This window comes from Pinus tabuliformis, chromosome 2_2 (assembly GCF_031772625.1).
Source record: "Pinus tabuliformis cultivar Carrire ecotype Pingquan chromosome 2_2, CPIR1, whole genome shotgun sequence".
Classification (NCBI taxonomy): Eukaryota; Viridiplantae; Streptophyta; class Pinopsida; order Pinales; family Pinaceae; genus Pinus; species Pinus tabuliformis.
In genome coordinates this window covers 994,773,880-994,792,133 of record NC_142300.1, presented here as the reverse complement: position 1 = coordinate 994,792,133, position 18,254 = coordinate 994,773,880, and positions in this window count along the sequence as shown.

The window sequence follows — 18,254 nt, the reverse complement described above, 5'->3', positions numbered from 1 at the left end:
ATGAAGTCATAATGATGCCATAAACCTCTAAATATAAGTGTAACCTAAACTCATATTGATGCCATAAACCCTACAATAAAACTAGCTCTAAAACCTTTGAAACAGAGTCAATTAGTGTAACATTTGCATCATTAAATAGGTCACTAGGTTCATCATGATATATGTTTTCAATGGGTTTCATAACACTACAAGAAAATTTTATGCGAAATGTTAAAACCATCATTTGTTATAATCTTTCTTTAAATGACCCATTTTGGGGAAAGGAAACAGAATCAAATGTCAAAGGTGCTCTGCCTCCCGCTGCTCCTGTACGGGTTTTTGGAACCATTAAGCAAGACCGGGTAGAAGTGGAGAAGTGGTGGGATCCAGAGGAGGGGGAGAAAATTTAAGTTTTGCATGTAGCTCTTATTCTACCTCACAATTTCAAATATTTTATTAACACTCTGCATGTCAACAAGCTATATCTTCCACATTGTTATGGTGAAATTTCTATTGGAGTTGTTGTGGCAATTGTGACAGCCTTTGCATTCATGGTATGTAGGCTAGTTCTAACTAACTTTCAACAAACTTGCTTTCATTTTCTTACTTTCATAAACATACGACCCAATAATTTCTTGGAGGATATGAATAACTACAAAACAACTTGAACTTTAATTGATTTCATAGAAAAAAATTGTGGCCGTATCTTGTGAGCAACCATTGTAATTAAACTAGTCCTAAATCAATTCATCTCATCAAAAGGTAAACAAGCACCAATAGATTCAGTTGGTCATGTCGTTGATTCTGTATAGCATGTAATAGGAAGTATGTCATGTAATACTTTATTTGGTATTAGTTAATTATCATAGCTCCTCTTCTTCATATTCTTTGAGAACTTGAATGGTGTTGTTAAAGGAACTTGAATGGTGTTTTTAAAGGAAAGTCAAGTTGGATCACTGTACCTCTACAACTCCAGGAATGTTGGTCAAGCAGTCTCTCATTCTCATGAAACAAAACATAGTCGTTACTTAGTACTCTTCTCCAACTCTCATCAAGTAAGCTAATAATGTTGAATTGATGTGTTCATGCTTCTTTTTATAGAGTAAGGGGAGTGAGTTAATAGAGGTTCTCAAAGACAGTCATGGATCATGTCATCTGCCCCATTGATTCAAGATGAGAATAAACAATATATTTTTGTTGTTCAATGGCTGTTATTTAACGATCTTCGCTGATAGAAATTGTGTTTTGGCTATTGTTAGTGTGAGATATTCACAGTGAAATTCAGTGTCTGTTAATGTGACATTGTGCGTAGAAAAATATAGTGCAAAGATAATCTTGTATGCCATTTTAAATGCATTTTTATACTTGGAATTCCACTTTGCAGCAAGTCATTAACATGAACAACCATCATTGAAAGGGAATGTAACTAAGTGGGTTGAGGTAGGTCCTAGGTTCATTGGCTAGTTCTACACATTCCTAATACTAGAACCCAATCTAATATACTTTAAATGAAATGCTAAAATCATGAATGAAGAACATGGGTATATTTTCCCAATAACCTACCCTGCCTTTTGATCCGAGGGAATCTATGGAGCATTACCTATCCACCTATGCAAGTTACTCTGAGTCATATGTGATAACATAATCAACGATACTCACACAACCAAAGGCAAAACAATAGTCGCCATTACAACAAGAAAGAAGATTGAGATTGATTGATTGCTCTGGCGCCTGTGTTATTGAGTTTTTAACTCTTCTTCCAAGTGGATATTCATGATGAAAAATATAATATTTCAAAACCAATATTTAAGGATTACAGCAAGACTGACGCATCAGTTAGAGATGAATATGTCCTAATGACTAGACATGTGCAGTGGGTGCCTATACTCGAAACGAAGAAAAAATGGATATGAGCAGAGGTTTTATAATGAAAATATTTTAGATTAATCAACTTAAGGTTCAGTTGGTTTCCTACAATGTCAATGATGATTGCTCATGGACATCAGTGTTGAATGGAATGATACAACATAATAGGTGATAAAATTGGTTCCAATGGACATCATTGTTGAATGGAATGCTACAACACAACAGGTTCCAAAGTTACACTGCTCACAGCGTAATATAAGCATGTTCAATAGTTTTAGACCTATGTAAGATAATCAACACGATATAGGTCAAACTAAGTACATAGTTGTAATTGAGCTGAGTAAACCTACGCTTGATTATACATGCGAATAAGGCCTCCATACTATATTGGTAAGACTATAAACATAAATTTAGATATAGAAAATTAAAACTTGTTGGTGGGAACACAACTAACATTAAATTAAATATAGAAAAAGTGAAGCTTGCGGGTGGGCACATGCTGCTTGCATGCAACCCATGCATCCCCTCTCAACACTAAATGTTTTCTCTTTTGAAAGATCTAATTGAAACAACCATGTTGCACGGTACATCAGAATAAAGATTCAAGTAAGCCTCACTATCTTAAAATGCCTTCATGGATGCCACCATCTGCAAAGAACTCAGAAGAATGTAGAAAACTTAGAAGAGAACCTATTGCAAATAACTCAAAAGAATGTAAAAAAATTAGAAGAGAACCTATTGAAAGGTTGTAAGGTAAGATATCCTCACACAGTTGGTTGGATAATCCTTTGAAATGTTCTTGCAAAGCTCCGCCTTGTTGCTCGTCATCATTGATTTGAGGACCATGAATTTCTTCTTTCAATTCAGACTCACAATTTTCTTCCGTACTCAGAATTACTTGTGGCAAAATATATCATCTTGTACACATGGGTTTGGGTTTCAAGATAGGCCACCCAAACGGGTTATGTCCAAGAGAAAGGCCACCAGGAAGTAGCCAAGCACGGAAAACTCAAGGGCCCCAATCTGCAACTTGGAGGAGCTTCAATCGGCCTATGTTGGTCAAGTCAATTGGTCCAAGAAGTGCTATATGCTTTGTCTCCCTAACTATTTAGGAAAATAGGTGTTAGGTAGCACAGAAATAAATGAAAGCATCTCGAAAAGGAAGGGATTCTCCTGAATTTGACTATGTATATAGTCCTTCTTTATATTCGGTGCTTCCTCCCATCACGCAAAGATCACTCCCTATCTTATCCCCTTTTAAAACACTCCAGTAGTGTGGAAGGAAATAGATGCGACAAACTCGGTCTAGTAATAAAAAAAATTGACTCATTTGGGATTCAAGCTTTCCATTCAATAATAGCTGTTGTAATCCAAGCTAAGCCTGGTCCATCTATGCTTTTCCCATACCTCTCAAGCCAAGTACCCCAAAGAAAGAATTTAGTAAAAAGGAAAAATGGAAGAGGGAGTTGGGGAGGGGAGGGTAACAAAATGGAAGAGGGAGCCAGGGAGGGAGGGTAGGGGATAAACCCTGAGATAAATAAAACCCATAAATAAGATCTCTGAATACTAGTCCTGAAAAGATTAAGAACTTCCCAAAGTTATTTAGGGATCTTTATCTTCAAAATTATTTAGAACCAGACCCACATTCTTAGTATTTTTGAGGTGATTTTAGAAAAGAGAGGCAATGGAATCCATTTAATACATCTATCTATGATCTCTAAAGATTCGACTCACTAGGGGGATCTGAATGGCTCTGAATACAAATGACATGGGGGTGGATCGAAGTATCAGGGCTACCATGTTTCCGATAGGCAAAGTCCAGCGAATGACGCTTGAATCCAAGCGGCATGGATGGAGAATTGTAATCATCCTTTTCATCTTGTTCATCCAGATATAGCGAGTCAGGGGATGGGATGGAGAATCATAATCATCCTTTTCATCTTGTTCATCAAGATATAGCGAGTCAGGGGATGGGATGGAGAATCGTAATCATCCTTTTCATCTTGTTCATCCAGATATAATGAGTCGAGGGATGGATAATTGGAATCCTGGTGCCACAAGGAGGGCACTTGAGATTATTGGCTAAGGTTTGGCGTTCGCGCCGATATTTATGGATTCTTTAATGGGATCAAAGTGCCCCAAGGAGGTAGGGCATCTAGTTAAACAACATGTGGATAATGCCCCAAGACCACAACCCGAACCTGGGAGTACAAAAGAGGTGGTCCAAATCTAATCATCATACATCGAATAAAGGCTATGGAAAATGGCAGATTTATTTCCATGGTTTAGCTCCGGAATGTAACATATGTAAAAGCAGTGGAAAATGGCAGATTTATTTCCTTGGTTTAGCTCCAGAATATAACATATGTACGCGTTGCATCAGAGTTTCTAGTTGATGGATCTATACCTTACTCAAGAATGCATCACCTAGGAAGCTCAACGATGCAAAATCGAAAATCATGACTTCTTAGGAGCAAATGCAGCGATGAGGTAATCGTAGGGAACTGTTGACAACGTTGGACCAGCCAACATGTCCGGGGATCTCCTTGGTAAGAAGTCCCAATTAGACCTCAGACTGTTTGGTGTAGGAGTCCCAGCAGTGGGTCATACGGTAATGCCTTGATCACGGTTTCACATAGAGGAAAGTAAGATGTCCCTGTTGGTAGCAAGGGTGTGACATATGCAGTAATTCAAGGAAGGTGCATGTGCGGTTCTAACACATGGAGGGTGAACGGAGGGTGAAGTGAGTGCGCCCCTTGGAAATCTGTAATAGAACAAAGTTAAGAAGGGAACACACGAGCAAAGATGCATCACAACATGGAAGGAAAGTAAGCTAGCAATCCAAAGTGATGGTTAAACCAACATCACATTTCAAAAAGATTCATACATACATATAAAAAAATATTTATACATGCATGCGTAAAAAAACAGATACGTATATCATTTAGAGTACTTAAGATCATTGAAATACAATACAACATAAGCATGAAACGTGCTAGCTCTATTATATTAAGAAGTATAAGCTCCATTCATACAATACATCCATGTCCAACCACTAGTTCCAACAGCGGAACGTTACAGCCACAACCGCACGCTCCTCCAAAGAGATATACTAGCTCTGTGCAGTGGAGAAGCCAAGGCTCGTTACAATATTGTCCAAACTCTCTCTAAGATAGTCCTATTGGAAGATTGGCTAACCAAAATCCTTTATAATGAGTTATGATGTTCTATTTATAACAAAGGGTGGGGTGACCATTGACATTCCCCTTTGTGACCATTCATCTATCCTCATGACTCTTCAACTACTCTATGACTGTTACATTCAACTATCAACACTTGAACTTCCACTTGACAAGACATTACAATGCACATGTACCCATGTGAGACAAAATGGCTTGAGAAAGCCATGCAAGACATCACTGACACTCGGACCGTTGTGGTGAGACTAACTCTTTGACATCCTTGTGATGGTCGATGGTGGTGAACTGATGCCAAGCTTGGTCGTCCATGACGGTGTCTGTGCGCTCAATGGTGAAATCTTGCTGGAGCGAACTCTTGCCTCCGTTGCATCCATGTACACTGGTATGGTTCCACCATCCAACTCGTTTGATAACATGTGCCTCATTATCTTGATTGTGGTTGGACCAGCAACATACTGATGCATAGTGTTTGTGCTAATCTCCAAGTGTGTGCAGGTGGCCATGCACATCAAAATGTCGAAGTACATGTTCAGCTCCTTTCGGACTTGCTTCTAAGTTCTTGTCTTCGCCTCGGTGAGTGTGCCAAATGGGTTGGATCGCATGCGTGCGCACAATGACATGCATGCTGCTCAATTCCCTAGCATGCAATCAACAACACTACTCACCTTGTTTGCTCTGTGCTAGCTGCTAGGATGGATCTATAACTTGTATGAGCACAGTTTCATCCACATGTGCATGTTGTGCCCCCTGTTGTACCTGTTTTTGCTGCAACTCATTCTCTCGCTTTTGAAGCTCCTGTTCTTCCTTGAGTTGTGGCTTTAGCACATGCAACTCCTTCTATATTTCTCTCTCTGCCTTCACCCGATGTTCGTCTTGTTGCACCGTCACCTCATAGCCTCAATATCCAAAGCTACTTTCATCATGAGTGGATCTACTTGGAATTTGTAGCTTTTCTTCACCTCTACATTGTCAATAGTCTTCCTCTTGCATTCATCGCATGCATGTGTGATGCCTTCTGTTGCTGTTGATGGTGCTGCTCGTTGTGATGTCGTTTCCATTCATCTTGATATCCTTGTCGGTGAACAACTTGATGTCTTTGTGGATAGGCAAGTTCATAGACACTTAATCGTCTTCATCCCCAAGTGTGCTCTGAACGGTGTCTTCGACTCTGCTCTCCTCAAAACCACTTTACCTGTGCTGCCGAGAGGCAGAAAAACACTTGTGATATTGGAGACATAGCAACACTCATGACAAGCAATTTGTTAGTCGAAAACCAAAACAAGCTAGAGGATTGACATGCAACATACCTGTGTGACTGTATGTGAAGATTGCACAGTTTTCACCGGGAGGCTAGGAGACTAACTGGTAAAACTACGTAAGGCACAATCAAGGATATCGAGAGGCTGATTGATTGCTAGAACTGCACAATGCACAGTCCAAACTAGCCTGCTGAGGTCTGAAGCTGCACAATGCACAATTTCAATCAGCAGTGACATGGAACCAGCAAACTACATTGCATAGTTTCTCGGGTCAACACAACACTGCCTCTGAGAATTGTGCAATGCAAGCCCGGAGGTCAGTGCTAGGCCAAACTTGCGCAATTTCTAGAGGGAAGGCAGAGCCTTCACTTCTAGAAATGTGCAGTGCTAGTTGGGAAAGGCATGGTTTGGGCCAAGGCAGCCTAGGCCAGCCGACGGTGACTGAAAACACGAGAAGTCTAAATGCATGATGAGATGAGTGCAAACAAGAGTGGATGATAATACATGCAAACAACAAGTGCAGGATTCAGAAAATGGGAAAGCATGCATGTGTTTGAAGTGATTCGTCGCAACGACGATCGTTCATGCAAAAACAATGTCATGCATTCGATAGCAGTGAGATGTGAACGAAAACTGAAGTGATGCTTCTACAAGCTAACATACATCAAAACAACAACAAGCGCTCACCGAAATCAACCAAAAAACACTCACATGAAGCGAAACACAAAAAGCGACAGAAACGCAGTGCGAGACATGAAATGCGGGCTTACCCCAAAACAACTGCGCTGGATGTGCCGTCGACTCCTAGATGCAATGTGGGATGTCAAAGATGTAAGGTCAATGTGAGGAATGAGCTTTGCAACACCCAATTGATGAGTTTTGATAAAATCGAGGTTGGGATGTGCATGCCACAAATCTAGGAAAAGCAACACTTGGCAGGAGGTTTCTGAAATGATCTTTGCAGGTAATCTCTAGCTGCTAAAAATACATCCCTAAATCAAGGGATTTCTTTGCATGCTCCATTTTCTATTCCGGGAAAAAGAATCCCATGCATGCAAGTCAAGTTTTCTCGGTCCCCGGTGGAACCGATCAACTCAATGGCTCATACAATAGCCTTCTCAGCTGAGGGAAAAATTTGCGTATTTCTGGGAGGGATTTGGGCTGGCTGCCCAGAAGGATTGTGCAATTTTTGGGTTGAGCAACTGACTGCTTCCCAGAATTGCGCAATTCCTAGGCTGAGCAGTCCTGCTGGGAGGAATTGCGCAATTATTCCAGTGAAGGGTGACAGGAAGATTTGCGCAATTCTAGAGCCTAGCAGGGTGCCAGACAGGATTGTATAATTTATGTAGGGAAGGCTGGTTCCTCTCCAGAATTGCACAATTTCTTGAGGGAGTTGCTAAGCCTGCAACTGGACCAAGTCCGGAGAACAACCTATGAGGGGGATGCAACAAGTTATCATGCACAGGCTGACAATCTACTATAAAATCACTGAAGTTTATGTACTTGACAGTGCAAGACATGGTTGGTAGGGAGGCTCCAAAACAAAGCTAAGGAGATATTTTGGATGGTGGTTGTAGCTGCTACAACACTTGGCGACACACTGGTAGAACTCCAACTCTCTGAATGGACCTTGTTTGTGAAAAGAAAGTCTAACACCTCTGGAAGTATTGTTCAATTCTCTGTTCATCTTGGTTTCCACACTTACTTGATTGTAATATGTAGCATCTGTCGAGCTCTTGGTTGATTAACACACATTCCAAGCGAAGTCAACATAGTTGTTTCGATTGGGGTTGAGGGGTATATTGGTGCACAAGCAGTATAGTCGTCATAGTCTTAGTTTCATCTCTGGTGTTGCTCCGCTGCGAGCAGGCCTGGACAGTACCCCGATGGAGTCATGCAGAAACATAAGCATCGCTCCACTGACAGCGAGCCTGGTCAATACCCCAGCGGAGTTACTTGCATCACCTCTTTTTGCAGGAAGCCTTTCTCTTCTTTCGTCTTATTCATTTTGAAATTTTGAAATTTTTCACTTTTCATTTTTTTTGCATAACTGTGCATATCACTTATTCATTTCAGAGGTGAAAGAGGGATCCTGACTTATTGAGAGTAGAAGAGGTTTTTCCTTCAGAGGAGCAGTTTATTATATACCTCTGACATGCTTGTTAAGGTTCCCTTCCCACCCCCGCCCCACCTTACTCTACTTGACTGAGCTACCAAGGGTTAACCTAAAAACAACCGACTAGAGTGGCTGACACTAGTTAGCACGCAAGCGTTGTGTTTTCACAAAGTTTCACTTCGAACAATATATATTTTCCATTGACGTATCATGGTGTAAAAGTAACCAGTTCTTCATACAGAGGCAAGATGAAAAATAACCAAGTAGTGATAGCTGCACAAGGCCTCTCGTACTTTACCCAAATTGTTTCAAGAGTCATGCAAAGTTTCATGCGAAACTACCCTACGAACAAAAAAACAAGAAAGAAAACAACAAAGCAAAGAATAAGCAGAATTAAATGTGAAAGCAAAGTGAGTAAGCAAACAAGTAAGAAAAAAAACAAACATGCAAAGTAATAAAGTAAACAAGCAAACAAACTGAAAGAAAACACTACTCCTACTCCTAAGCTAATGGTGCATGGGCCTGATCACGTGAAGTGATATTTCCAATGCAGCCATCGACACATTGGTTGAACCATGTTGGTGAAGGCATGGTTCGCGAACAACACAGTTGTGCGAACCAGCAGATGTGAAAGATACAACAATGAAGACAAACACACTCCGAGCTTACAAGCATCCACAGAACAAAAATGAGTGAAAGTGCATGACATGCACTCTGTGGACTTGCCATGGTGTTGTGCTACACTGCATGCAGATGTTGAGTGTATGCATTCACTTGATCGTGGCATGCAAGAAAACGTGAGAAATGTAGACCACTTACATTGCGCAAGTGTGCTTGTTGTGTAAGATTCCTCCAATGCATGAGAGATGAGATCGTATAGTTCGAGTGGAGGAAATGAAATTTGAGTGTTGAATTGTTCTTAAGTGCATACAGATGAGCGATGAGGAGCCTTGGCTATTTGAAGAATTTCCTGATCAGAAGTGAAACCAACCTCAGGACAGCGAGGGCCTGACATAACCATTAGCTTGGGCTGAAGTGCCTCGTCAGTCTGCTAGGTTTTGACTTTGTTGATAGATGGATCATCGTAGACCAGTGGCTTAGATGGATTAAAAACAAGTGAATCAGCATCATGATCAGATGATGAGGTAAAGAGATCACGACAACCAAGATCAGAAAACTCAGGATGTTGGTCGGCATCCTCATGTTTTGATGAATCACATACAAGGGTATATAAGAAGCAAGGATTTTCACCCTCTGTGTTTCCAGAAAAAGAAGATGAAAGATCAAGTGGGTTTTCAATGAATGATTGGCCCTCTCTGTTGTCGGATGATGGGCTGACATGCGGTGTGTCCTGTGAATAATCAACAATGGGTGCATCAGTGGACGGAGATACACATGAGAAATCAGGGATGGAAGGATCATCAAGGATGTCAAGAAAAAATGGAGGAGATACGGACAGACAGGGATGATCCTCTGCTGCCAGCAGATGTTCAAGCTCCCTGTAATACTCCTCATGAATGCCAGTGCATGTTGGTTGTGCAACACCAACTCTGTTGATAGATTGATCCTCGTTCAAAACAAGTGTAGAGTCAGGAATTAAAGAAAAAAATATAGTGTCATCCAAAGGATGATCAAAATACGAAGACGGAGGTTGAGGTACAAATACATGTGACGAGGTATGGGAATCACAACCAAGTGTGCACAAAAATCGGAAGGAGAGACGTTGGGAGGACGTGATGGTTCAAAAAATGTGTATTCATGCTCTCCCACATCACTTTGCGATGGTGGAGTTGTTTGATGAGGGGACGGCGGACAGTCACTTATGACAGTGACTGTGTCTGTCAATGATTACGCAGCTCCATCATCGAAGTATGTTGAGCGGGGCTTGAGATTGAACTTCTTCTTGGGATTCACAGATTTGATAAGGCAATACTCGAATCTGTCAATGAGATATTGAAACTTCATCTGGCTCTTCGGAGCTTGAAACTGCAAAACACAGAAGCGCTGCCAAAAATAATCAGGCGGTTCATGCAGAGCCTTCCGTTGTTGTAACAGTTTGTGGTCAAGATGTTCTGTATCAAAATGATGGAAAGTATCTTCAATGAGATCACATAAGTGCTCAACTGAGTGCATGCTGTCAACCGGTAGCATGCACAACCACCGATGTGGGGATTTGCGAAGTGTGTATGCAAGCAACAGACTAGCTTGTTCGTCAGAACATCCATCTTCCTCATGAAGCATGGAAAGGGAGTCATGTAAGAACACAGGACAAGCCACTTCGCCTTCAACATCATATGTGTATTTAGACAAGAGATCAAAAAACTCCCTCGTGATGCGAACAGGTTCGGCATGTGAAAAACATCTTGGAGGGTTGAGTGTGCAAGCCTCCATGATAGATGTACAAAGGTTCAAAACATGATGAGAGGACACAGCTTGTCATTTGGCCCAACTTATAACACCATATATGTTAACGGTGCTAGACCCGCCAACATGTCAAGGGATCTCCCCAGTAAGAAGTCCCAATTAGACCTCAGACCGTTTGGTGTAGGAGTCCCAACAGTGGGTCGTATGGTAATGCCTTGACCATGGTTTCACACAGAGGCAAGTAATATGTCCCCGCTGGTAGCAAGGGTGTGACATATGCAGTAAGCAAGGAAGGTGCATGAAGTGAGGTGAGTGCGCCCCTTGGAAACCTGTGATAGCATGAAGTTAAGAAGGGAACACACGAGAAAATATGCATCACAACATTGAAGGCAAGTAAGCTAGCAATCCAAATTGATGGTTAAACCAACAACACATTTTAAAAATATTCATACATATATATACAGAAAATAGCTATACATGTATGCGTAAGCAAACAGATACATATATCATTTAGAGTACTCAAGATAGCTGAAATACAATGCAACATGTGCATGAAACGTGTTGGCTCTGTTATATTAAGAAGTGTAAGTTCCAGTCATACAATACATCCATCTCCAATCACTAGTTCCGACAACGGAATGTTACAGCCACAACCACCTGCTCCTCCAAAGAGATATACTAGCTCTGCATAGTGGAGAAGCCAAGGCTGTTACAATACTATCCAAGCTCTCTCTATTATAGTCCTATCAAAAGCTTGGCAGACCAAAAGCCTTTACAATGAGTTATGAGGTTCTATTTATAGCGAAGGGTGGGGTGACCCTTGACATTCCCCTTTGTGACCCCATATATCCTCATGACTCTTCAACTACTCTATCACGGTTACATTCAACTATCGACACTTGAACTTCCACTTGACAAGACGTTACATTACAATGCACATCTACCCATGTGAGATAAAATGGCTTGAGCAAGCCATGTAAGACATCATTGACACTCAAACCATTATGGTGACACCAACTCTTTGACATCCTTGTGATGGTCGATGGTGGCGAACTGATTCCAAGCTTGGTCATCTGTGATGGTGTCCCTACGCTCAATGGTGACATCTTGTTGAAGTGAACTCTTGCCTTCGTTGCATCCGGGTACACTGGTATGGTTCCTCCATTCAACTCATTTGATAGCATGCGCATCATTGTCTTGAGTGTGGCTGGACAAGCAACATACTAATTCATAGTGTATGTGTTGATCTCCAAGTGTGTGCTGGTGGCCATGCGCATCAACCTGTCGAAGTACATGTTCATCTCCAGTCGAACTTGCTTCTTGTCTTCACCTTGGTGAGTTTTCCAAATGGGTTGGATCGCATGCATGCGCACAATGACATGCATGCTATTGAATTCCCTTGCATTCGATCAACAACACTACTCACCTTTTTCTGCTCCATGCTAGCTACTGAGATGGATCTATAAATTGTATGGGCGCAGTTTCTTCTGCCTATGCATGTTGCGCCCCCTGTTGTACCTGTTCTTGCTGCAACTCATTCTCTCACTTGCGCAACTCCTGTTCTTCCTTGAGTTTCCGCTTCAGCACATGCAACTCCTTCTCTGTTTCTCTCTCTGCCTTCGCACGATTTTCGTCTTGTCGCGCGGTCACCTCATAGCCTCAATCTCCAAAGCCGATTTCGTCATGAGTGGATCTGCTTTGAACTTGTAGCTTTGCTTCACCTTTATACTGTCAACGGCCTTCCTCTTGCATTCGTCGCATGCAGGTGTGGTGCCTTCTACTGCTGCTAATGGCACTGCTCGCTGTGATGCTGTTGCCATTCATCTCGATACCCTTGTCCATGAACAATTTGATTTCTTCGTGGATAGGCAAGTTCATAGACAATTGATCGTCTACATCCCTAAGTGTGCTCTGAACAATGTCTTCAACTCTGCTCTCCTAGAAGCCACTCTACTGGTGTTGTTGAGAGGCAAACGAACACCTGTGATACCTAAAGACATAGCAACACTCATGACAAGCAATTTGTTAGTCGAAAACCAAAACAAACTAGAGGACTGACATGCAACATACCTGTGTGGTTGTCTGTGAAGATTGCACAATTTTCACCGGGAGGCTGGGAGACTGACTGCCAAAACTGCACAAGGCACAGTTTGGGCTATCCATAGGCTGAATAACTGCTAGAACTATGCAATGCACAGTCCAACCTGGCTTGCTGAGGACTGAAGTTGCACAATGCGCAATTTCAGTCAGCAGTGACATGCAACTAGCAAACTTCATAGTGTAGTTTCAGGGGCCAACAGGACACTGCCTCCAAGAATTGCACAATACAAGCCTGGAGGTCAGTGCTGGGCCAAACTTGCACAATTTCTGGAGGGAATGTAGAGCCTTCACTTCTGGAAATGCGTAGTGCTAGCTGGGCAAGGCACGGTCTGGGCCAAGGCAGCCCAGGCTAGCCGACGGGTGTTTGAAAACACGAGAAGTCTGAATGCATGATGAGATGAGTGCAAACAAGAGTGAATGATAATACATGCAAACAACAATTGTAGGATTCAAAAAACGGGAAAGCATGCATGTGTGTGAAGCGAGTCGCTGCAACAATGACCGCTCGTGTAAAAACAATGTCATGCATGCGACAACAGTGAGATGCGAACAAAAACTAAAACGGTGCTTCTACAATCTAACATACATCAAAATGACAGCAAGCGCTCACTGAAATCGAGAAGACAACACTCACACGAAGCGAAACACAAAAAGAAACAAAAACGTAGCGTGAGACATGAAAATCGAGCTTACTCCAAAACAACCGAGCTGAATGTGTCGACGAATCATAGATGCAATGTGGGATGTCAGAGTTGCAAGGTCAAAGTGAGGAATGAGCTCTACAGTGTTCTGTTAATGAGTTTTGATCAAATTGAGGTTGGGACGCGCATGCCACAAATCTAGGAAAAGCGACACTTGGCGGGAGGTTTCTGAAACGATCCTTCCGTGTAATCTATAGCTTCTAAAGATAGATCCCTGAATCAAGGGATGCCTTTGGATGCTGCCTTTGCTATTCCGGGAAAAAGCAACCCATGCATGCAAGTCAAGTTTTATCGGTCTCGGGTGGAACCGATCAACTCATTGGCTCATGCACAACGTGCTCAACTGAGGGGAAAATTTACACATTTCTAGCAGGGAGATGGGTTAGCTGCCTAGAAGAATTGCGCAATTTTTGGGCTGAGCAACTGACTGCTGCCCAAAATTGCGAAATTCCTGGGTTGAGCAGTCCTGCTGGGAGGAATTGCGCAATTTTTCTAGTGAAGGGTGACAGATAGATTTGCACAATTTTAGAGCCCAGCAGGCTTCCAAACAGGATTGCACAATTTCTGGAGGGAAGGCTTGTTCCCCTCCAGAATTACACAATTTCTTGAGGGAACTACTTAGCCTGCAGCTGGACCAAGTCTAGAGAAACAACCTGTGAGGGGGATGCAACAAGCTATCATGCATAGGCTGGCAATCTGCTAGAAAATCACTGAAGCTTATGTACTTGGCAGTGCAAGACAAGCTGCTGAGGATGGTTGGTAGGGAGGCTCCAAAACGAAGCTAAGGAACAATTTTGGAGGGTGGTTGTAGCCGTTACAATAGGAACATTTTCTTTATTTCATGCATCGGGGGAATTTACAGTTATCAAAGTGTCTTTCTTGCACACCAAATCGATTTAGTTCCAATCCAGTTCTCAGCCAAGCACGTAAATCTTAGCGAAGCACAAGAATTACGAGGTTAGGTAAGTAAGGTTTTTCTGAAATGCACCTGATTTTTTGTGAACTTCAGTCTTCCCTGCTTCTGTCTCCCCTATACCTGCTTCTTTCTCGCAAGAATCAACCAGAGAATCTTAGCGAAGCACCAGAAGTACGAGGTCAGGTAAGTAATTATGTTTTTTATGAAATGCACCTGATTTTTGGTGAACTTCAGTGTTACCTCCTTCTGTCTCTTCTGTACTTGCTTTTGTCTCGTAAGAATAAACCAGTACATTCTCTCGCCCTAAGCTACTTCTTACAAATTTAGCTCGAGAAAATGAAATAAATGCACTCGAGAAAGAACGATAGACAACCTCGACAACCCTCACTTCTAGGTTTTCACAGAGAACAAAAGGTCTTGGGTAGCTTTCATCCAGCGGGAAATCCTAGTGTTGATGCATAGAGTCTGCAACGTGACCAATGGATAACATGCCAAGTATAAACCAGAACATTCTTCTTAAGGAGTATAAGCGAATTCTTTGAAATAACTGTAGGCCCAAGAAGTAATTATAGGCTCGAGCTTTGCATAATAAATGCACACTAACCATTCCCACTGCATGGGCTCCACCATAAGCTGTCAAAACTTTGCATAAAATTAAGAGAGTCAAATTGCAAGGCGAATCCACCGCACGGGCTCCACCACAAGCAGACCAAACTTTGCATAAAATTAAGAAAGAGAAATTGCAAGGCGAATCTAGACTTCGAATAAAACTCATTTTGGATGTGAAAATTCCGCAACCCTGTAATAAGACATAAAAAATGAAACTTTAGATAAAACAATTTTTTTTGATAAAATCATTGGTTAAATGCACTAGTCAACCCACATTAATATCAATTCAACAACGAATCGATCACTATATCACTATAGTCCCACTCCCATAGTCAGGACTAATAATGTAGTTTTCACATTTTCCAACTTGTCAGGTATTCGATGATTAAGTTATATAATTTTGGCCTCCTTTTGTCTTCAACCTTTATCAAAGGTATTTTTCCAACCTCAACTTTCATATGAACTATGATAGCATGTGATATTTGTTGGGTTAAAGTATATATGTATGCATAGGAATTATGAGAGCATGTGATATTCGTTGGGTAACGTATATATTTATATATAAATAAGGGGAGCTGCGGGGAAGCAAGTCCATTACTTGAGTGGGAACCAAAAAGCCTTAAGTGGGGCAAAAAAATGTGGGCAGGTAGCAAATGTAGTCTTTGAGTGTTTGAATGTGGAATAATCCCAAAGGGGAATGGCAAAGATACCCAGTGATTATTAATGGGAGAACAAATAAGGGAAGTTCAATTACAAACTGACAACCCAGGTGTGCCCCCTGGAACATGTGAATCTACCACTGCTCTTGGTGCTGCTCCTGTATCTTAGTCAGCAAAAGGGACTGCTGCAAAGTCAATTGCTCAATTGACTGAGGAATAAACTGCTGAAATGACTGACTGTTTCATCACCCGAATCTCCCCCTTTTGCATCTCATCAAAGTGAGTGGGGCAAAGATACGGTTGATGAACAAAGATTGATGGGAGAAATGAAGAAACGCTCACGAACTTCCAAATAACACCATTGAATTCCCGTGCACTCTAACCAGTGTTACTAGCGGCATCGAGTAGCAGATCATCCAGCAGATCGAGTTACAGATTCAGCTTACCCAGTTTATCCAGTCGTAGTTGGACCTGTGCTAGATCCAACAGCTTAAGAACCAGTTGGAGTTTAACCAGCAGCACCAATACCAATAGTTGAGCCGGTTGGTCCAGCAGTGGATTCGGTTCCAGACTCATAGCCAGCATCTGAGCTAGTTTATCCAGATCCAGCAGAAGAACCAGTTGACTGAATTGACCCGGTGAAAGCAACAGCTGGGGCATATAAAGCAACGGAGACATGGGCTAAGGAGGAGAGAGCAGCTAAGGCAGAGGTCGATCCACCAGCAGATGATCCCGTTTCATAATCCGTTGATTCCAGTGTGTTTTTGTCTCTGGGTGAAGCACCGGTAACAGTAGTTGTTTACCCATACTTTCCCTTCGCTCCTGTGTTTCTGTCCTTGTTGTAAGTGTAATCCGTGTTTCAGTGCTCTTCCGAGATGATAACCGCTCGAAGCTTCCATATGTAATCTGAGCAAAGGTCATACCCTTGTTATGATTCACTCTACTGCTAATCTGAGCTTACTCGTTCTAAGATGAGTATCAGTAATGAATACAGCTACATAGTATAACCTAATGAAACATGATCACTGATTACAAAGAGAACCATATACGTAATGAACTTACCTGTACCAATAGAGTGACAAGTATGATGAAAAGAGACACGTACTAGTTATGCTTAGTTGTAAGTAGATCCATATTAATCACAACAGTATCTAACATAACACTAAACGTATAACAAGCTCATGTGAACTCGATACATATTGCTAACAGTATATGAGTTAAGTAGAAGCATATTAGCAGCTATTACTATTCATATACAAGCTACACGTTGAATCACAGAGACAACATGGACATCATAAGCTCAACTTCATGTTAACGATAGTCAATGGTTACAGCTATCACATCTATTGAATACGGGTTTACAATTCATACAAAACATACTGATAGGTTAGTTCTATTCCCAGCTTCATCAATGCTCTCATATGTAAGTAATGGAACTGATTAACTAGTAACAAATATGGATATTGAGCTTAAGCAGTGTCCTAGCTCTTATCTCAGGAACATGTCTGAATAAGGGTAATCACTATGACATAAAGGATAGATCAAGTAGCATTAGCAATCACTATTGATATGACAAGCTATGAAAACAGGAACAAGCCTACCTATTATCTGTAATGAATACAGGTTCAACTTTATGTACTAGTATGTAATTGTAATGGGTATTTCTTATCCTGTTACATTAACCAAACGTGTTATAGCAAATATCATGTTAGTTAACTATAACTAGTACCTTATAACGAGCTTTGTTCAGGTTACTAGGCTTTCATCATCATAACCTTTACAGTACTAATACCATAAGTAATGACTATCTAACCTATTACTAATAGTAACAAAACAGAGAACACTATGCTTGTTTGAATCGTAATGGCTCGTATAACTCTAATCAAAGTTGCTACTATGATTACCCTAACTAAGCTTATTTCGATATCCAAACTCATACCTTATTACTGGCTCTGTAATGCCGCATCATAACTAATAAGCCTATTTGGAATTAGAGAATAGGCTAGCTTACTATCAATCCCATAGAAAAAGTGAGAGATGTTGTAACTTATGAACATTGATAGCTTGGTCAAGCTTGAATTCCATTTGATCTATCTGAAGAACTTCATTATAACAAGCAATAGCTTCTGCATAATTCCCCTGCCAATATCAATTTGTTAAATAATAAAATAGATCTTAGATGCACCTTTCACTTCTAGCTTGTCTTGAGAAGACATCATTAACAGAGGCATGAACTATAATTCTTTAGTATAAACACACCATATTAAATTTCTCACCTACTGTTTGTAGATTATTGCTAAATTAGTGTACGGGGTAGACAAGCCTATGGTTACAACTATGGTTGCCTTATAAAAATTGGCAGCTGCACTGATCATATTCATGCATTAAGTTGGCATCAAGAGAATTACCATAATTATATGCATCCATAAACATTGAATATTGACAGAATTACAAGTACCTCCCCATTACATGGCCTTTTATAAGG